Genomic DNA, 20,029 nt, shown 5'->3' with positions numbered 1-20,029 from the left:
CTCCTTCCTCCTTATGGAGAAGGAAGAGTTCTCTGAGTCACAGAATGCTTCCCAAAGCCAAAAGAAGCAAGACTTTCAGATTGTTTTCTCCTTGGGATTTCACAACTCTCTATGGGTTCAGATCACTAAGAACCAGGTTCATGATCATTGTCATCACGGATACAGACTTCCCACAAAGCAGAAGGAACAAAGTTCCCACCCCTGCAAAAACACTCATGTCCAATCCCTTTCTTCCTCGGTAAGCAACTCTGAAGGAGACCCCTTCATGGTCTCTGCCCCACTAAGTTTTCTAGCCAGCTCTCCATCCCCTGCACTGAATCAGCTGCCTTTTAGATCACTTTCAAGAAAATTACACCTGCCAGATTGATTGTCCCCTTGCACCCAACATCCTTTGGATGGTCTTTCCTTCCAGGCATATATGTTCAAGAAATCTCTCTATGCAGATCACTGGCATATTGTTAAGTAGAATCAGATAAGGGAAATTCTGGGGGGGGGAATCAGTTTGTGTCCTTAATCAACTGGAAATACCCCTTATCTTTTTAGTTGGATAGAATGCAGTCTTTCTCACTTTGCAACTTCTCATTTATAGATTTTTATAGCTTTTTGGAGACAATTTTCCATGGTACTTTTGCTTTTTTGTGTATCTTATTAGCAGAGGCAATGATAGCCTTTGTTCTGGATGAGTTTTCAAGGACGTTTGTGTAGAAAACAACTTTGAAATGTAGAAAAAGTGACCCCCTCTGGACACAAAGCACATTTTGCCTGACCAAAATAATAAAGATAATATCTCCATCCAGGCAAAGTTTGGGTGGATTTGCCAGGAGTCTCTTATAGGAGTGAGGGTTTCCTAACTAAGCATAGTGACAGAGACCCATTGTGTGTTCACCGCCCATTGGACTGCTCCACTGTACCCCACGAACTTGGGGGAGTGGTACAGGGGAACATGCTTCTTTATGTGCCATGAGTAATTAAGTCCTTTGTCTGAGCCACTAAAGTCTTCTGCCCACATCCATAGAACTGTGGCAGGCTAATTTAATGGGAAAGCAGGGTAAAGTCTCATACCCATCTTGAAACTCCTCTGGTTTATACTCTGTAACATAATGTAAGTATGTATACTTATACATAAATATGTATTATTAGTATACATTATATATAAAATTAGACTGAATTTCAAATAAATGTGTCTTATCTCCTCAAATAGAAGCAGATGCACTCTCCAAATTATCTAATAAACATGGGTATGTACCCTGTGATAAGTACCCTGTATCTTCTTGCTGTCCTTTCATTCCTTGGATTGCCTTAGTTGCGGATGTGCCTCTACTATGTCCACAAGGGCCACCACTGAACATGGACTCTGTGGTGGTGGTAGTGGGTCTCCCAGTTTTTAGGGGTCTTCAAATTTAACCTTAGGTCCTCTTCTCCACTACTCTGTACCATTTCCCACCACCCAGTGAGTCAGAGAGTGCCAGGTGGGATGGCAGGAGTGGGGAGTTAATAAGAACAGACCAGATGAATGGAACAGGAGCTCTGGGGTATGAGTCAATGAGACGAATGCTGAGACATGATGGGCTGAGGGAAAACATCAAATCCCAGCTCCAAATAAAGGGCTAATATCCAGACGTCCAGGAGGCCACTCTGCCTGGGAAACAGAAACCCATTACCCTGGGTATCGAGAATACTAAGAATAGGAGACCTGGGACCAAGGCCAAGTCTGGATCCATTCCAGGCTGTCCCTTGGCAGGAGACACAGGACTTCAGTGAAACAGAAAGGAACCAACATAAGGAAACCACCAAGCCCATCTCTGAATCAGGATTTGGCAGCTTCTCATTCCTCGTTTCATTGTGTTATCCTCTATGATGCTATAGATAGAAGAAGCAATAATCATAATTTTATAAAAGCAAAACAAAACACAAAAACTGCTACCAAATGTAACTCTTGCAGAGAGAGCTAGGCGGGCAGAGGAATGGGCCTCGAGTCTGGAGCCAGAAGTTCTGAATGTGGGTTTTGGCTCTGTACAGAGGGGACCCATTTCCCCACCTATAAAAAGGAGGACCAGAACATGACACTAGGCATCGTGTTTGCAAGAGCTTTCAGGCAATTGATGTGCAGAAGTGGGCATAGAGCTGAAGGCTCAGGTGAGGTGGAGGGAAGGGAAAATTAGCCCTTAAGGGGTCCACTGAGAACACCAATGAAGTCCCCTTCTAAAAATCGTTCCCCCAAAATGAGATCCCACACTTCCTGGCTCTCAGTCACAGTAATATTAATAGTAAAGGCCATGATTTAGTCAGTGTGTGTGATAACCCAGATGTTTCACACATACGTGATGTTACTTCTAATCTTGAATCATTATGATAGTTGAAATATTTACAAAAACGCTGAACTATTCTCATATTTCAAATGGAGAAATTGGTTCTCAAGAAACATGCGATGCATGGCCAAGGTCACACAGAGAGCTTAGAGCTGGGAGTCACACCCAGGAACGTCTGACTATGAAGATGGCCAGAGAGGGAGAAGCCCAAGTCCTGGAATAGTTCTACAGCTGCCCAGAGTGACACTCAGTGGAAGAATGCGGTTTTCTCCTTGGCAACCATACCCCTAACACTGGTACCATGGTTTGTTAGAATGAGAAGTCCTTTTCCATGTGTTGACTATTCAACCCTCACATCCGTCCTGCTGGGTGGTTTTACTATTTGCACAGGAGCTAGTGTGGCTCCTGAAGGACTGTGCAAGCAGCAGAGTCTGCAAGGAGATGCAGAGAGCAACCAAGAAGTCCTTCCAGGATGGGGATAATGATGTAGCCAGTCATGTAGATGGGGCTGTGGATGCTGGGGGATGGGACAAGTACCCCATGGGGACTGGTCTTGACCTTGTGGACAGAATAATAGCATATTTTTGCCAAATTTGTCCTGTGCTCCAGGCCTGGTCTGGCCCTGCCTCTCCTCAATACTGCTGCCCCCCCACCCCCAGCTTGGAGCCAGCCAGTGAAACATAGCAGCATGTTGCTTGGGCTCCCTGACACAGCAGATATAGGGTCCAGGTTCCAAGTAAACTGGAAGATAACCTGGGGGCCCAGGGCATGACTCTGGAATAAGATGCCCTAAGTACCAACCTCTGACATAATCTTTCTTATTCCTCAGGATGCTCTAAACTTGCCCTTGGCCCACAGATAGACCCAGAAGGCATTCAAGGTCACCTTAAAGGCAGGCAGTCTCATCCATTGGCTCTCAGAGCCTAGGAATTGTTTATTATTCTTCTTACTTTGCAGACTAGGAGCCTGAGACTTAAAAAAATTATCTTGCCTCTCTCTTTCCTTGTCCATAGCACCATCAACATTTCAGGCATTGGCCAGGGAGGTGAGCTGACCTCAGTGGTTAATGAAGATGAGCATGTGTTCCTGAATTGGTGGGCCTAAAGTCAGACTCTAATGGGGAAGCTGTGTGGTTTGGTTGTATCAGGGCAGGAGGCAAGGCTGAGCAAGAGAGAGAAGGCAGCCTTAGGCAGCAAACTGGAAACCTGGGCAACGAAACAGGCAGATCTTAGCACGGAGCCTAATGGTGCAACTTTACTGGTAGTGGAGGGTCTGGAAGGGTGTCTGGGGACACCGTTATTCTTTTCTTGGAGTGATGGAGCCCAGGAGATGGACAGAATCATGGGAGAGTGCATTTCCACAGACAGGGAAGAATGTGGAGGCAGGACCATAGACCCAAATGGGGGTGGGCTTGGAATCTATGAGAAATGAGTTCACTGTTCCCCCAGAACTATGGTTTCAACTTTGCTTGTCCACTGGAATTGCTTGAGCAGCTTTAAAAATACTCATAGTTGGTACCCACAGAAATTCAGATGCAATCAGTCTGGGTTGAGAGCTGGGTATTGGTATTTTTAAAAGCTCCTATTGTGACTCTGATGTGCAGCCACAGTTGAGAACTGCTGGCTTAGAGAGGGAAGGTAATTGCGCATGTCACAGACTGGGCCTGGGGTGAGAGATGGAAGTGAACAGTGCTGTGCAAGGAAGAGGTAACGTAAACGACCCGTCTGTGGGTTCTTAAAACAGGAATTAGATTTCCTAAAACAAAATCCTACTAAAATGCCCCACAAATATCTTAAAGCAGCCCTGTGGTGGAAAAAAATGGAAGAGTCACCTAGTTTATTCCTTCATTATGATGAGATTTGCATCCATTTCTTTTTCATGATGTATCCTTGGAAAGAGAGGAACAGTTGGATGCCCCAGGGTTTAAAATTATGGGACCAGCCTTCAACTCATCTCATACAGTTCCTAAAATCATGTGCAAAATAAGTTTGTTTGAAATGCAAACCCCCCACGTCTGGGCCCAAAGTTCAGAAAGCACTAAGGTTTTGTTTTGTTTTAAGATTTTATTTATTTGAGAGAGAGAGAGAGAGAGAGCAAGCGAGCACATATGCATGCACAAGTGGGGGGCTGTGGGCAGAGGGAGAGTGAGAAGCAGAACCCCGCTGAGAAGGGAGCCTGATGTGGGGAACAATCCTAGGACCCCAGGATCATGACCTGAACTGAACCCAGACGCTTAACCAACTGAGCCATCCGGGCACCGTGGCACTAATGTTTTTAGATGGAACCTAGAAAAACTGTGTCTAACAAACTAACAAACTCCCCAGGTGACTACGTGACAAAGATGATCTGTGGCCCCATATTGAGATATGCTGATTTAGGGACAGGGATATAGGTTTAATGTATTTGGTTTTCTTAAGAGCTCTCTAAGCCCTATCAGCATCCGCTGTGAAGAATATTCACAGTTTAATGGAAGCTGGAGGGAGGAAAATCAATTCCTAGTGCTCCAATCTAAGTGTCTATCTAGAGCGAGTGCAAAGGATGTCCCATTAGGTATGTCCTCACATATCACAAAACTCATGCCGATGCCTGCATGCAGAGCTTCAGCCTGTCAAGAAGCATTTTACACTCCACAGCCCAAGGCAGCCTCATATCTGAAACACTGTCGGAAATGCTGAAAGCCCTCCAGAGCCTTCCACCTGAGGCTGGGGGACATGGGGCAGCTGGCATCCTAGTTCACCTTTGCTTAAGGCCCTTGTGGTCTGAGAGAAAAGCTCTAAAGATGGAGGGTTGCCTAGGGGTTTTGCCTGAGGGACATTGTATGGTTGGGATACTCCACGAATATTCATTCCCTCAGTGCCCGCAAGGTTTCTAAGCTGACCAGAATAGTGGGGATGTGTTCATGAGTTCTCATGCACAATAGAGAAGCAGCCCCATGCTAAAGAAAGAGAGACAGGTCTGCTTCAGGGGGGAGTCATCTTGTTTTCAGTTAGGGATGATCATCTCGTTTTATTGTTTCACTGGGGTATTATTAACCACCCTAACTATGGGGAGAGAGCACATGTCATGCATGGTCCTGAGCAGAAGAATGCCAGGCTAAAGGGAGGGGACACAAAAGAACAGTGACGGGATTCAGGAAGGGAGTTAGGTAGCCAACCCCACTATAAGTCTTGGACGTGGTTCCTCTTAGCATCTTACTTTTCCCTCATTGAAAAGATTCATGCTGGCTGTCCCTGCACCTTTGGGGGTTAAGGAGATCATGTCATCCTCCCACAAGTCAGGTCAGCTGCAAAGAATGGAGACCAGAAAGTGAGTTGTACATTGGAGAAGACCTTTGCTGATGCTATGACTCTTTCTTGAAGATCAAGAGACCATGACAAAGCAGCAAAATCTCTCTATGAGCAAACCAGGCTCTCAAAAGGAGCAGAAGAAATGAAGAAATATTAGGAAGAAATTCAAGAACTGAATGAAGACTCAAGATACTGGTGAAGGCACAGCCGGGATCAGATGGAGACTGGTAGCAGGAACACAAAGAATTTCATACATCCCTGGAGGGACATCAGTAGGCTTTGGGACTTCAAATGAGCAAGTACTAAGGCAAATGTTTGGGTTGCTAATGGCAATCCAAAAGGATGACCTTGGTATAATAATGAAATTTAATGAGCATCACTCTAAGATACTACGAGCCCGTGCTGACCAGGTAATGGAAATAGCAGCAATAATGAGGAAAGCCACTGAGATGGGTGAGCTCCAGGGTTGCATGAAGTAGGAAAAGAATTTCATCTTAAATAGGAAATCAAGAATTTGAGGGAAATCCTTCAAACTCGAGATCTAAGTTTTAGCCTCAAGGAAGATGATACGTAAGAAAGTACACTCTTTATCAAGTTATCAGTCTGTCAATTCGTACCAATTGATCTGAACCTGAGAAGGACTGAACATTTCTGTGACATGGCTCCAAAAAAGCCTCAGGGCTGGCCTGCCACATTGATTAATTAGTGGAATAATAGTGAAGAAAGAAATCACCACCTGAATCATTTATTACTTTTAGATTATGTACAATACATTGGCAAATGATATTTTTAAATGATCACCTCTGAAAATGCATAATATATTAACAAGGCATTATTCTTATTAAAATATAATAGAAAAATAATTCAACATAGTAAAAGTTCTCAAGATGATATCATAGGGCAATTTCATGTTTATTTTTTGAGGAATTCCTGCTCTCCAAAGTGGCTATACCATTTTACATTCCCATCAGTGATGCAGGAAAGTTTCAATCTCCCCACATCCTTATTATTTTCTCTTTCTTATTAGAACCATCTATTAACTGTGAAGTGGTATCTCCCTGTGGTTTTGATTAGCATTTCCCTAGTGATTAATAATATGTGTTTTTTTTTTTCATGTGTCCATTGACCTTCTTCATATATCTTCCTTGGAGAGATATCTGTTCATATCCTTTGCCCATTTTTAAAGCAGCACGTGATTTCAAAGATGCAAATTCATCTTCTTGTTATGGAGTGGTGAGAGTTCTTTACACATTCTGGGTACAAGTCCATTAACAGCTAAGTGATTTGCAGCTACTGTCTCTGAGTCTGTGGGATGTTATTTTTTTTTTTCTTTCTGATTGTGTTTCAAGTTCTTTCCCAAACATGGCTCTAGGAATGGCCAGATTCAAGTATACCCATAGGCTTGGTCTCCTACTGTCTTGTATTCATGCTTGAGTATTCATTCGCCAACATTAAGCTCCAGGATGGAAGATGTGACAAAGCAGGACCCTCCTCCATGGCAGGAGTCCTTTGCTGATTTCAGAGATGGCAGTGGCAGCCAGTATGGAAAACACACTGGAGCTTTCCCCTGGAGCTGGGCTGTGATGGGATGTGTCTGCCATGGACATCATCATCTTTTCCGTGACCTCTCTGCAGCTTCTGAAGACATGGCAGAAAAATAATCTTCTTTGAAGATACTGTGTAACAGTTGCAAAAAGCAAAAAAAAAAAAAAAAAAAAAACACCAAAAAACAAAAAACAAACTGCTTCCAACACATTATGCTTACTGATATTTTGGCTTTGGTTCGGTTGTCGAATGAGCTGATTGATGCATTTATCTGGAGAGCCCGGTGAGCCCACCCTCTTGAGGAAGCAGGCTACTGTCAAGATATCATGAGATGGAATGGGTGCAAGAACCCAGAGACTACCTGGAAATTTTTCCCTAGAAAGGCAATTTCATGAGTGATGTTTTTTAAACAAATGACACCAACCTTCTTCAGGTAGGTTGTCTGTCAAAGAGATGCTTTTATTCTTGACCTTGACTTGTCTGCATTTCAAGATAAATTCTCAGACAAACTTCATATTGGGAAATCCCCAAGTCACATAAGATTCCCATAAGCAGCGTTTTTATGGCCCCGGGGGATTGTTTTGACAAATACACTACTGAAAATAATCTTCAGAAGAAGCCTTGCAGTGGTCCTCTGTACCAGAAAACTCACCTCATTAATCCCTTGGATGCAAAAAACAAAGGCCAAGGGATGTTTATCTGGCATTTCCAAGACATAAAGCTGCACTTTTAATCATCTTAGGTGCGCCTTGTCATCTTGTTGTTTCCAAGAACCATGTTGGAACCAGTCCAGTCATTTAAACTTGACCCCTTTTCCTTTCTATTTCTCCTTCTTTTCCAAAAGTGCCTGCCTTGCTTAAGTAGCTTTGAGGGCTTGATAAGATTTCTTTTTTTTTTTTCCCCAGATTTTCTGGAACTAAAAGGATCATGTTTCTTTACGCTTGCTCCATCATCTTTCCCTTTTTTTACGTTCTTAATGGTTTGTTTGAAGTATGAATGTTTTTAGTTCAATGAAGTCCAATTTATCTACTTCTGTAGCTTTTGCTCTTGGCGTTGTATTTAAGAAAACATTGCCAATCCCAGGGTCATTAAGACTTACTTTTGTACTTTCTTGTGAAGGTTTTATGTTCTAGCTTATACATTTAGGTCTATGATCTCTTTTTGAGTTCATTATTGGATATCGTGTGAGGTTACGGTCCAAGGTCATTCTTTTATATGTGGGTATCTAGGTGTTTTAGCACTATTTGGGGAAAAAAACTATTCTTTCCCCAATAAAATGTCTTGGTATCTTTGTTAAAGATAAACTGGTCATAAATGTAAGGGCTTCTTTCTGGGTTCTCAATTCTAGTCCATTTATGTATCTGTCCTTACACCAGTAGAACCTTGTCTTGATTACTACAGCTTTATAGTAAGTTTTGAAATCAGGAATTATCAGTCCTCCCAACTTGACTGTTTCTTCCATGATTATTTTGGCTACTTGGGCCCATATGAGTTTTAGGATTGGTTTCTCAGTTTCTGCAAGAAAAGCCAGCTGGGATTTTGAATTGGTAGAGTAATTGGAAGGATATTGCCATTTTAACAATATTAAGTCTCAGCATCCCAGCTCTGACAGATTCAATGAATACATCTATGTATCACGAGTCACCAGTTACCTCAAGAAAGGACACCGAGCACACATCTAGTATTTTCTTTTCATCTAAATTCAGGTTACAACACTGAAAAGTTAAAGAGACACCACTGGGTGAAGTAAACAGATTGTGCTTTGATTTTTAAAAGGAATTGAGAGAGATTGTTTGAAAATCTTCCGCCTTTTAATCATGTCCATTAGTTCTGGGTTCTGTGTGTGTGTGTGTGTGTTTTGTTTTTGTTGTTTTTATTTTTTAGTTTCCCTCTGTGCCTGTATGTGCTAGTCATTACAAAAAGCCAGTTTATAATGGACAGACTCTGGCTGTCCTCAGTGGTTGATAACGAATCACTGGCACCTGGGTAGGACAATATTGAAGATGGAAATGTGACTGTTTTATTTATTTTTTTTCTCCAGACACTGTGGGGTTTGTAACTCATCTGTTACAGGTCAGTGTTTGTAGCCCCCAGGAAAAAATTGCTTTTCCCTGAAAATTCATTGGCCCTGGACACAAGTAGGCTGCCGGAGTGAGGCAGAAAACCCCAATGGAGGTTAAGAGCAGGGGTCCATGTCCCCACCGCACTTGTGTGAGCCGGAGGAGGGGAGCAGGTGCAGCTCGAATACTGCAGTGGGAGGGATCATCCGCTAGACCCGCACCTTAATGAAACAGCACTCTGAGACACAAGAGGTGTGAATGTGGTTGAATTTGTAGAAGTCACAATTCCTGACCTCATCAGGAGGTGTTAATGTTTTTGCCTTGGACTTGCCAATGTCCGCTCAATCCAGGCTCAGACCTTTCCTCCTCACTGGCTTCCCTCCAGAAAGTCAACAATGTTGTGATTCTTAGAATGGGAACTTCTTACCCAGGCTTTGCATGGGCAGCCCTTTGATCTTTTCATCCCTCAGCTGGGTGGCTGATGGTGGTGATGCTCTCAGGAACTCTTCCCCTGCACTTGACTTACGGAGAGCCCTTCAGAGGGCTTGGCAAGGAGCCAATGCGGTGGAGAAAGAATGACGTGCTGGAAGCAGGTCTGCAGTCTTTGGGTGGATGAGCCAGAGTCTTTCAGGGACCAGAGTCAGGGCCTGTTTAAGAACCGTTCTTGATTCCACTCCAGGGCCTCAGAATGAGCTGAGGATTTGGGATCTAACCACACACCTTCTCTTGAGAATTTTTAAATGTTCTAATTAACACAATAACCAGATCTATTGTCAACATAGTAATTTATATGCGACCAGATGTTCACCTTCTTTTCCTCTCTGAAAGCAGGATGTAGGAAGAAGGGCTAGACTGGTTAGTGAAGGTCTGAGGGTCAGAGGTTGGGGGTCTGGCTTTCTGGAAGCTGCCCCAGTCCTTCCCGTGCAACTCAGCTGCACCTACAAATGAGGGAGCACTGGTCCACTGAGGAAGCCCCGATTCCCTGAAGCATGCTGGGCTTGGGTGGGCCTGAAGTTTTGTTTATGCCCCTCCAGCTGCCAACCAGTAACCTGACTGCTGACTGAATTAATCTCTCTCTCTCTCTCTTTTTTTTTTTTTTTTTTTGACTCTGTACCTTTGTTTTCTTAAAACCAAGATTATTTAGGGAGGAGCAGATCACTGAATATAAAGTAAACAATTCCTGGGCACTGGGGTCCGTTCCAATCACTGGGTAACAGTGATGGTAAGAGAAACAGCCACCACCCTCACGGGCTGGTGATTGTCTAAGTTAGAGAAATGGTAAAGGTGGAAACCAACGCAGAGCCTTTGGGCAGATAGGGCTAGAAGAACACAGGCAGCCATACAGCGTTGTAGCCAGAGTGCTAAAGCTAGTCGGAGCAGAACTTGTACTCATTGAGATCCTCAAACAGGTGGTTCGTGTAGAATATCTCATGAAACCCCCCATGCGGGGAGGAATCCCATCCTCCGAATGGACTCGGTAAAGCCGAGGCTCCCCGAGGCCAAGATAACATCTCCTCCCCAACTCCCTCCAACCCCCGGGGCTGTGCAGAAAGTTGTTGTACGATCTGGTTCAATTCCAGGTCCTCTGACCCCAGACCCTGTGCTCTTTCCATTATGCTGCCCACCCAGGACCCGCTTCCAGCCCCTCATTTTACCAAGGGTCTCCGAATGAGCTTGTGGGAAGCTGAAATCCGGAGACTTCCATCACGCTGTGTGCCGTGAAGCCCTCTCTGTTTTGACTCATTGTGGGAGTGAATCAGAATGGGCTGCAGTTGAAATCCGGCAGCAAGACCTTGTCCCAAGGTCAGGGCGTCCAAGGAGAAAGTCCTTCAGTTCTCACAGAGGAGTCCTGGGGCCCCAAGGAGCTCCCGAACTTCTCCGACCGTGCCCGGCTGTCTCCCTCCTGCCAGACAGCGGCTCTCAGGATCCCAGCTGTCCCCATCACACCCTGAGTGTCGGTGCTATTTTTAAACCCCTCTTTTCTGTGCCCTTTTAACCTGACAGGTGAAGAATTGCTGTCATTTTCACACTGAATAACATTCATTATTTAGTATCTGTGGCGAAAGACCTTTACTACCAGGGTACTTCTTCCTAAACCATGCCCAGGAGGCCGTTTTAATACGGAGAGGGAACCGGTTGGGTTTTAGACCTGCTGACGTGTGACAATAAATGGAGGAGGGACCTCTCTGTTTAGGGGGAGGGGAAGGGCTCCGCCGACTCAGGGGGTGGGCCCTGAGTCATGCCCAAGGAAGAAAGGGCTTTCAGGAACATCTGAGGCTATCAGGATCAGCAGCCCAGAACTAGCCCCAGAACTAGACCACGTCTGGAACGTGGTCACCAAATAAGGACAGTGACTTCTCAGAATAATAAGAGTTATTCAATTTAGTGCGCCAAGTTCATTTAATGGCTTATGCAGAAGAATATCCCATCGCTACGAGGTCTGTAAGCATGTGCCTATCAAACGTCAGGCATTTGAGCAGTTTCCTCTTGCCCCGCCTCATGTGGCACAAACCCAGCCGCTGTCCGGTGAATGTGTGTAAGAGCGTCAGGAGCCCACCTGCCCAGGTGGGAGAAGTTGCCCCCCGGGGGGACTGCACTATTCTGTGGCTGGCGTGGGGCACCCTGATGGAGGGCCCTTGCTGCAGCCCTGTCAGGTGCTGACTTTAACTCCTGGCCCAACGTTTCTGAGGGCAGGTCTCTGGCTGGACTCCCGAGCACCCCAGCTCTCCTGTCTCCTGCCCGAGACTCTGGGCCACACGACCGACCGTCGGCATTCATCTATCCCAGAGCCCAGGCACACTTGACTGGTGCATTGTAAAGCAGCCCGCATCTCAGAGCGTGCTCTCACCGTTTGGCTTCCCAGGCTGGAGCTGACAGTGCAGACCCAGATTTGAACTTCACACACTGTGCTTTCGGGCTTGCCAGCTGCCAAAATAGTGTAGGAGGGGAAGAGTGGGCAGAAGGAGAGCAGGTTCTTCTTCTGAAATCTGTGGCTAGACTCAGCTCTCTTCTTGCTTTTCCCCTCTCTGCCGAGGCCCCTCACGGATGTGGCTGCTTTGGTCATGGCCATGGTAAGTGCTGTGGGCACAGACACCTGTTAGGGAACACTGTGACACTGCTTGCTCAGACCAGCAAATGGTGGAGAGGGGAGGGAGGTGGCTGTCCCCTGTGAATGTCCCGGGATGCTGAACCAGATCAGGGGCCCAGGGTCCTGGCACGGAGCTGACCAGAGCTGTGGGGCAGAGGGTCAGATCCCCTCTGCACAGACCACAGGTCTGCGAGTGAAACAAAACACACAGCATCCTTGCTTTTGGCTTTCGATGACCTAGAGGCATTGGGGTCATTCTGTCCCGTGCCTGCTATGGTGTGCTCCAGAAAGAGTTTGCTCTACAAACAGAGACAGCAAAATGATTTGGAAACTGTCTTGACTTTTCATGTGGGTGGTATGTTTCCATAGGATAAAAATGAGTTGTTTGTGCCTTCACTATAAAATACAAATCTAATTATTTTCATTTCTGACACCAGAAGTAAAATCCAAATATTAACAAATATCTGTTTGTTAAGTAAGTGGTCTTGTGTTAAAACAGAGCCCCCAAGGTCTTGCTTGCTGGTCACTGTATACTTCTATATAAACATTAGCTTTGGGCAATTGCTTGAATGCAGTTTCGGGGAGCTGTGCTTCTGTATTTTCTCCTATGGTCTGGATTTTCAGCTCTCTACCATTAGAGCTATTAGAGTACAAGGCCCCTTGTGCTGCTGTCTCCAGGAGCCATCAAGCAGCTACAAGAAAGAGCAATAGGACATTCTGAGCCCTACCTGTGCCTCCTGCTACCTCATAGCCTGCCTCGCTCCCCGGATACTGCCACTGTACTTCTATGGCTCATACCCAGGAATATGTGAAGACTGGGCACTCACCCATTTGACTGCAGACATGAAAGCTGACATTTATGGAAGTTTACTATCTGTTAGTGCCGTTGTTAATTCCTTCAGTTCTCAACATGATTCAGGAGCTGTGGTTCTCACCCCCCACTTCTCAGACAAGGAAAATGAAACTTAAAGAAGCCAGGTGGCTTGTCCAAGGGCATGCAGATTGAAAGGGGGGGAGCTGGGATTTGGGGCCAAGGCTTTGAGACTCCAAAGACCCACCTTCCCTAGGTCATCATAGCATCCTGGTTTTCTAGAGTAGGTAGAGAGGAAAGCAGAGAGCCTTCTTCGTGGCTGTCCAGGTGAGATGCTCACGAGCCCAAAACCCCTGCCTTGGTCATGATCTCCTTTGAGGAAAGTGGCCATGGGTAATTTTCCCCCCAGTGCATCATGGCATATGTCAATCAAAATGACTTCTGCTATGCTGGCTACAACTGCTTGGGCCACCAAGTTCTGTGAGAATGGAACAGTGTCTCTTAACTGTTGGTGAAGTTCCAGTACCTAGCACATAATAGGTGCTTAATAAATACTTGTTGAGTGAATGAATAAATGAATGGATGGACCCTGGACCTGAAGTTGGTGCCCAGCCTATGGCAACCACCTCTGGGTTATAACATGATCTCAGAGGTGGACCAATACAAAACTTTATTAATAAATGGTCCACTTTGGATGGTGACAAATTGATGACATGGTATCTTTAGAAAGTATGGAAGACAGGTATATTCTGAGGGGGCATGTCCTTTCCAGAGAGCCTGTTGTAGGTCCCCGACTGGAGAGGGCAGGAACCCAGAAGGACTGCAGAACACCGATGTCCCCTGCCACTCGGGTTTCTGGTATCTTTCACTGAACGGCCAACATCACAGGTGATCACGTTCTCAGAGTATTGACAAGCATGTGCAAGACTTGTCCAGTCTGCAGAGAAACTGAAGAGGTTTCTAGGTGAACCTTAGGCTCTTGGTGAACCATATCTTCCCCCAGAAGGGCATGGAGAATGCAGGGGCCCATCTCTGTCTACCTGCTTCTTCCCTTCAATTGATCAAGAAAATTCAGTGCCCCAGTAGCCGTGTGTGTGCACGTATGTGTGTGTGCATACACATGTGTAGTAGGGGGAAATGGCTGTCTGTTCTTTGTGTCCCAGGGACACAGGACTGTGACAGAATAGTGGTGACATCTTTGAGAATGAAAAGAAGGTAGGACATTATGTCCTCAAACACCTGGCCAGCCCTCTGTCAGTGAGAAATATTCTCACACTCATTCACATAGCAGAGAGCACTTCCTGTGTTTATGATATGTGGGGCCATGTGGTCCCTCAGTCCTGAGCTGTGGGAACCCACTGAAGGAAGAAACATGACAAAGGAAAACAAAAATGTTAGTAAACATGAGTTAAACTAACATACCATTTGTGAGCTCCTTAGACGTGCTATGGTACAGACTAATGGTTTTCTTCTTAGCTTTCATCAGGGTTGGCAAATTCCCATTAGCACTAGTCTTGGGTAATTTGGTTTCGTATTTTAGAATAATATGTACTGTCTGTGATCAACACCCTAGGCTTCCAATTGTTATGGATCCCCTGGGCCTGATTGGGTCAGCAAGTGGGCAGGGATCACAAGGCAATTTTCTGGCTTATTCCTGAGCCTGTAGGCTATTGCTTTCTGTTGTCATTGCTGCCATTACAAGTACTGGGTCACAATCTGGAACAAAACATAAAGCCTCATCCTGCAGGCACCACTTCTTACAGTTGCCAGAGTCTTCTATCAAGGATAAACCCTAATGATTCTTCCCGTGGGTGGCTGACCCACTGAGCCCACTGGAGTCCCACCGGCTTCCTGGTTTTGCCCAGAAGAGACACTGGGGTATCAAGACCAAGACACTGCAGGCCAGACATTTCGCAGTTTTTCCCTTCCCAGAGCACAGGCACATTGCATCAAGAATGGGGCCGGGATGACACATCCTAAATAAAGGCTGAAGAAATAATTTTGTGTTGTGACTATAGCACTGGCTGCCGGTGTGGCTTATGCATCATCTCGTCCTGTTTTTCAAATGTCAAAAAATGTAAGTGTACAAATGTGGCAGTGCCTATAGCTGGGTAGGAGAGGGCTTTCATCTCAGGATTGTCTCTGAGGATCAGTAGTGGCTGCCTGGAGGGCTTGTCAGGCTGAGTCCAGGCTCTGCTGACAAGAGCTCCAGATTGATTAATCATGTCTGCCGTCCGAGCAGGCATGGGGACAGTAGGGTGGTTGTGCAATATTTTGCCATTGTGGTTTATAATGTGGACTTATAAGAGGGATTCTGTAATGCCACTGTAATGGCAGTGACCTACTCTCTTTCCTTGTCCCTTTCGCAAAAATAGTCCAAAGATTTTGCTCATTAGATGAAACTGAGTCCTTACTTACTACTTGTCCCTGCAAAATGAAGAGCATCCAGAGAAAAGGCTAAGGAATCATGGCTACTTCTGAGATTGTCTGACGTTCCTCAGTAGGGCCATGCTGGGCGTTCAAGGGGCTGGTTACAGGAAGAGTGCAAGCTTTGTGTTTGAATCCTGATCCACTATAGCTGAGTGACTTTGAGCAGGTTATTTCACCTCTCTGAGTCTGTTTCTCCATCCTTAACATGGAACAAACAATTCCTACCATCCTGAGTGGACGTGAAAATTAGAACTTGCTTATGCAAAGACTAGGGAATTGTGCTGAGTCCTGGAGGAATGACAAAGCTATGCATGACTGAGGAATGGGGAGCTCTGGTTCATACAACATTCTGGTAACTGGTCTCAACACCATAACTGAATAACCACTTTTCCCTCAAATCTTTGGGTGGCATAATGGGAAATGGCGTGGGATGAAAGTCAGAAGACTGAGCACACATTCCAGTTTAACTACTTACCAACTGGGGATCTTAAAAAACTGATCTTACCGAGTTTTAAAGTCTCCTTCAGTGACACAGTGAATGATAACATCCCCACCATCAGGATGGTTTCAACCACACAATCATTATGAAAGTGCCGGCTTCACAGTAGTTGCTCAAAAACTATATATCAAATCTTTAATTTTTTAAAACTTTTATTTGGCAATACACTTCATCTTTTTTAAAGAACAGTTTTCAGATTTACAAAACACACACACACACACACACACACACACACAGACTGAGGAGATAGTACAGAGAGCTCCCTTATCCCCCTCCCACGGTTTTCCCTATTATTAACATCTTACACTGGTGTGGTGCATCTGTTAGGATTAATGGATCAGTATGGACCCATTATTATTAACTGAAGTTCATGATTCATTCAGATTCCCTTCGTTTTTACCTAATGACCCTTTTCTATTCCCGACTTACACATTACATTCTGTTGGCTTCTCTCCTTAGGCTCCTCTTTGCTGTGACAGCTTCTCAGACTTTTCCTTGTTTCCAATGACCTTTATGGTTTAGGAGTGTTGGTTAGTATTTTGTAAGATGCCCGTCTTTTGGAATTTGTCTGATTTTTCTCATGATTAGACTGGGGATGAAGACCACAGAGGAAGGAGGCATTCACCTCACACCATTGCAAGGGCACATCCGTGATTTATCACTGTCTCCATCGCACTTGATCACAGGGCTGAGGGAGTGTTTGTGAGATTTCTCTACTGCAATGTTACTCTTTTTCTCCCATTCCATATGTTACCCTTTGCCAGGAAGTCACTATGCAAAATCCACACTTAAGGAAAGAATTATATTTTAACTCCTTGAGGTGGAGTATCTACATAAATTATTTAGAATTGTCCTACAAGAGAGGTTTGTCTCTTCTCTCCATTTATTTATTTTTCAGTCATTTGTCTATATTAATACAAACTCATGGGTATTTATTTTATACTTTAAGTCATAATACAAAACTATTTTATTTATTTTCTTGTCCACACTGCTCCAGGTTTGGCCATTGAGAGCTCTTTCTGTTGGCTGCTGTGTGCCCTGACATACTACCATTAGTGTACATTTTTTTAAACACTTTCTGCTTTCTGACACTGCAAGACATCTTTTGTGCCTTTTCTTTCACTCTGTTTTCTATCCCTCAAATAAATAAAATCTTTAAAAAAAAGAAGTCTTTTAAGTCTTTATTTTGAAATAATAATAGATTTAAAAAAAAAAAAAACTACAAAGAGGGGCGCCTGGTGGCTCAGTGGGTTAGGCCTCTGCCTTCGGCTTGGGTCATGATCCCGGAGTCCTGGGATCGAGTCCCGCATTGGGCTCTCTGCTCAGCAGGGGGCCTGCTTCTCTCTCTCTCTCTCTCTCTCTCTCTCTCTCTGCCTACTTGTGATCTCTGTCAAATAAATAAATAAAATCTTTAAACAAAACAAAACAAAACAAAAAACTACAAAGAATTGTACAGGGAAGTTCCATGCATCTTTTCTCCAGTCTTCCCCAAAGTTAACATCTTGTGCAACAAGATAAAATCCAGGAAGCTGACATTTGTACAATCCACAGAGTTGTTTTGGATTTCTCCAATTACACATACACTTGCGTGTGTGTCTGTGTGTCTGTGTATGCGTGGAGTCCTGTGCTATTTAATCACACATGTAGCTTAATGTAACCACCGCCACAATCAAGATCAGGGGCTATTCAGTCACCAGAGGGCCCCCTTTATAATGATTTCCTCCCCTATCCATTCCTCACTTCTGACACCAGTGATCTGTTCTCCATCTCTGTAGTTTTGTTGTTTCAAGAACATGGTATAAATGAATCACACAATAAACAACACTTGGGATTGGCTGTTTTCATTCAGCCAGTTCCCTTGAGATACACCCCGGCTGTTGTGTTTATCAATTGCTCCTGCCTTTTATTGCTGTATCGTATTCCACGACATGACTGTTTACTTTAATCATTAGTTTAAACATTCCCTGTTGAAGGACATCTTGGGCAGTTTCTAGTTTGGGGCTATCTTGAATAATGCTGCTATAAACACTTTTGTACATCGTATTTAGTACCTAAGTTTTCATTTCTCTGAGATAAATGCCATAGGAGTACAACTGCTAAGTCACCTGGCAATCCATTTTAAGATTTATTTTTATTTTTTTATTTTTTATAACATTTTTTTTTAAAGATTTTATTTATTTATTTGACAGATGGAAATCACAAGTAGGCAGAGAGGCAGGCAGAGAGAGAGGAGGAAACAGGCTCCCTGCTGAGCAGAGAGCCCGATGTGGGGCTCGATTCCAGGATCCTGGGATCACGACCTGAGCTGAAAGCAGAGGCTTTAACCCACTGCGCCACTCAGGCGCTTCCCAATTTTAAGTTTTAAAAGAAATTGCTACACTGTTTTTCAAAATGGTTGTGCCATTGTTCATTCCCACCAGTGATATCTAAGTGATCCAATTTCTTTGCATCCTTGACAGCATTTGGTGTTGTCACTATTTTTTTTTTAAGATTTTATTTATTCATTTGACAGACAGAGATCACAAGTAGGCAGAGAGGCAGGCAGAGAGAGAGAGGGGGAAGCAGGCCCCCCACTGTGCAGAGAGCCTGATGTGGGGATTGATCCCAGGACACTGGGATCATGACCTGAGCCAAAGGCAGTCCCTTAATGACTGAGTCACCACCCAGGCGCCCCTGGTGTTGTCACTATTTTTTATTTAGTTTTTCTGGTGAGTTTGTAGTAATATCTCTCTATGCCTTTAACTTATGTTTCCTTAATGTTGGACATCTTTTCATGTGCTTACTTGTGAATCTTTTAAGTTTTTAAATGACAAAAATAAAGTAACAAATATATATTGTCAGACTACTTGAACATGGGTGAATTTTTCTTAGAGTCAGAAAGTATCTACATAGGGCTCTTTGGATTGTTTTTTTTAGGAATATAGTACCTTCCAGGCTGCTGAACATGCAGAAGATAAAGGAGATTGAGCCCAGGGGTTTCCTCGGTTGAGGTAACAGTGGGTATTAGTGGAACACTTTATACCAAGTGAGACCAGGCACTTGCATTTCATTGAATGCTCCCACTAATCTGCAGTGAGGTAAAAGAGAACAACACTTTACTATTTGCCCAAACAGATAGCAATTCAAACAACCAGAATTTAAAACTAGGCCTGTGAGACTCCTGTTGTACTCTCTATCAGAGAATTTTCCAATGACAGTCTGGAGCGGAATAGGGACCAGGATTCTGGATGATTGAACTTTACTTTACGGTTACATATTTGGCTCCTTCAGGTTCTGGCCCCGGTTGGGTGAACATAAAACGAATTAAAATGCATTTTATCTACAGTTGCTAATTCACCTTTTATCGCTTTGCTTCCTGAGGCACCAAAAAAGATTCAGATTCCTATTATCCAACCCTTCATCTCTAATTAAACAAAGCTTATTAAAGGCAGTTTATCATCTTTTCTCAGATTTTTACATCAGAGACACATTCTGCCACCCAAGGCAGGCTCCCTTCAAAGGCATCACACAGCTTCTCATGAGCATCCCTGCTACAGGCCCCAGAGGAATGGACCTGGCAGTGAGCCCAGGGAAGGCGTGTGGGACAAACAGCCACTGGGTCCCCAGGGCTCTGCAGAGCAGCCACCACACTAGCTCAGGCTTTTCTGAGAGACAGTAATACACTTCTTCCTTGTTTAAGCCGCTGTTCTTCTGGGTCTCTGTCACACACCTGCATCTAGCCAATGCAGATGAATAGTGAGCAGCCCTGTCTCCCATACCTCCTTTCTCTGCCCCCTGAAGACCAGACTCATCTCTCCATCCAGTGAGTGAACTCAGTGCTCCATTTACTACCAACCATTTGAGCTGCCCCATGAAATGAACCCAATGCCATTGCTGTCTGGAAGTGAAAGAGGCCATGACCATGTCCCAAAAACTCCCTCTCCACCGACAAGCACGTGGCCCTATTGGTCTGTGAAATAACCTGTGGCCTTCGAGGTAACCTACTCTTTTTTTTTTTTTT

At 44.5% G+C, this 20,029-nt stretch overlaps 1 pseudogene; it reads right to left on the bottom strand.

The window, feature by feature from the left end:
- Positions 1 to 3,494: 3,494 nt before the first annotated feature.
- On the bottom strand, positions 3,495 to 8,070 carry LOC122907412 (annotated as a pseudogene).
- Between the last annotated feature and the right edge of the window lie 11,959 nt (positions 8,071 to 20,029).

This window comes from Neovison vison, chromosome 5 (assembly GCF_020171115.1).
Source record: "Neovison vison isolate M4711 chromosome 5, ASM_NN_V1, whole genome shotgun sequence".
In the NCBI taxonomy this organism is placed as follows: Eukaryota; Metazoa; Chordata; class Mammalia; order Carnivora; family Mustelidae; genus Neogale; species Neogale vison.
Note: the sequence above shows the minus strand (reverse complement) of the source record. Positions and strands in the feature narration are given on the sequence as shown.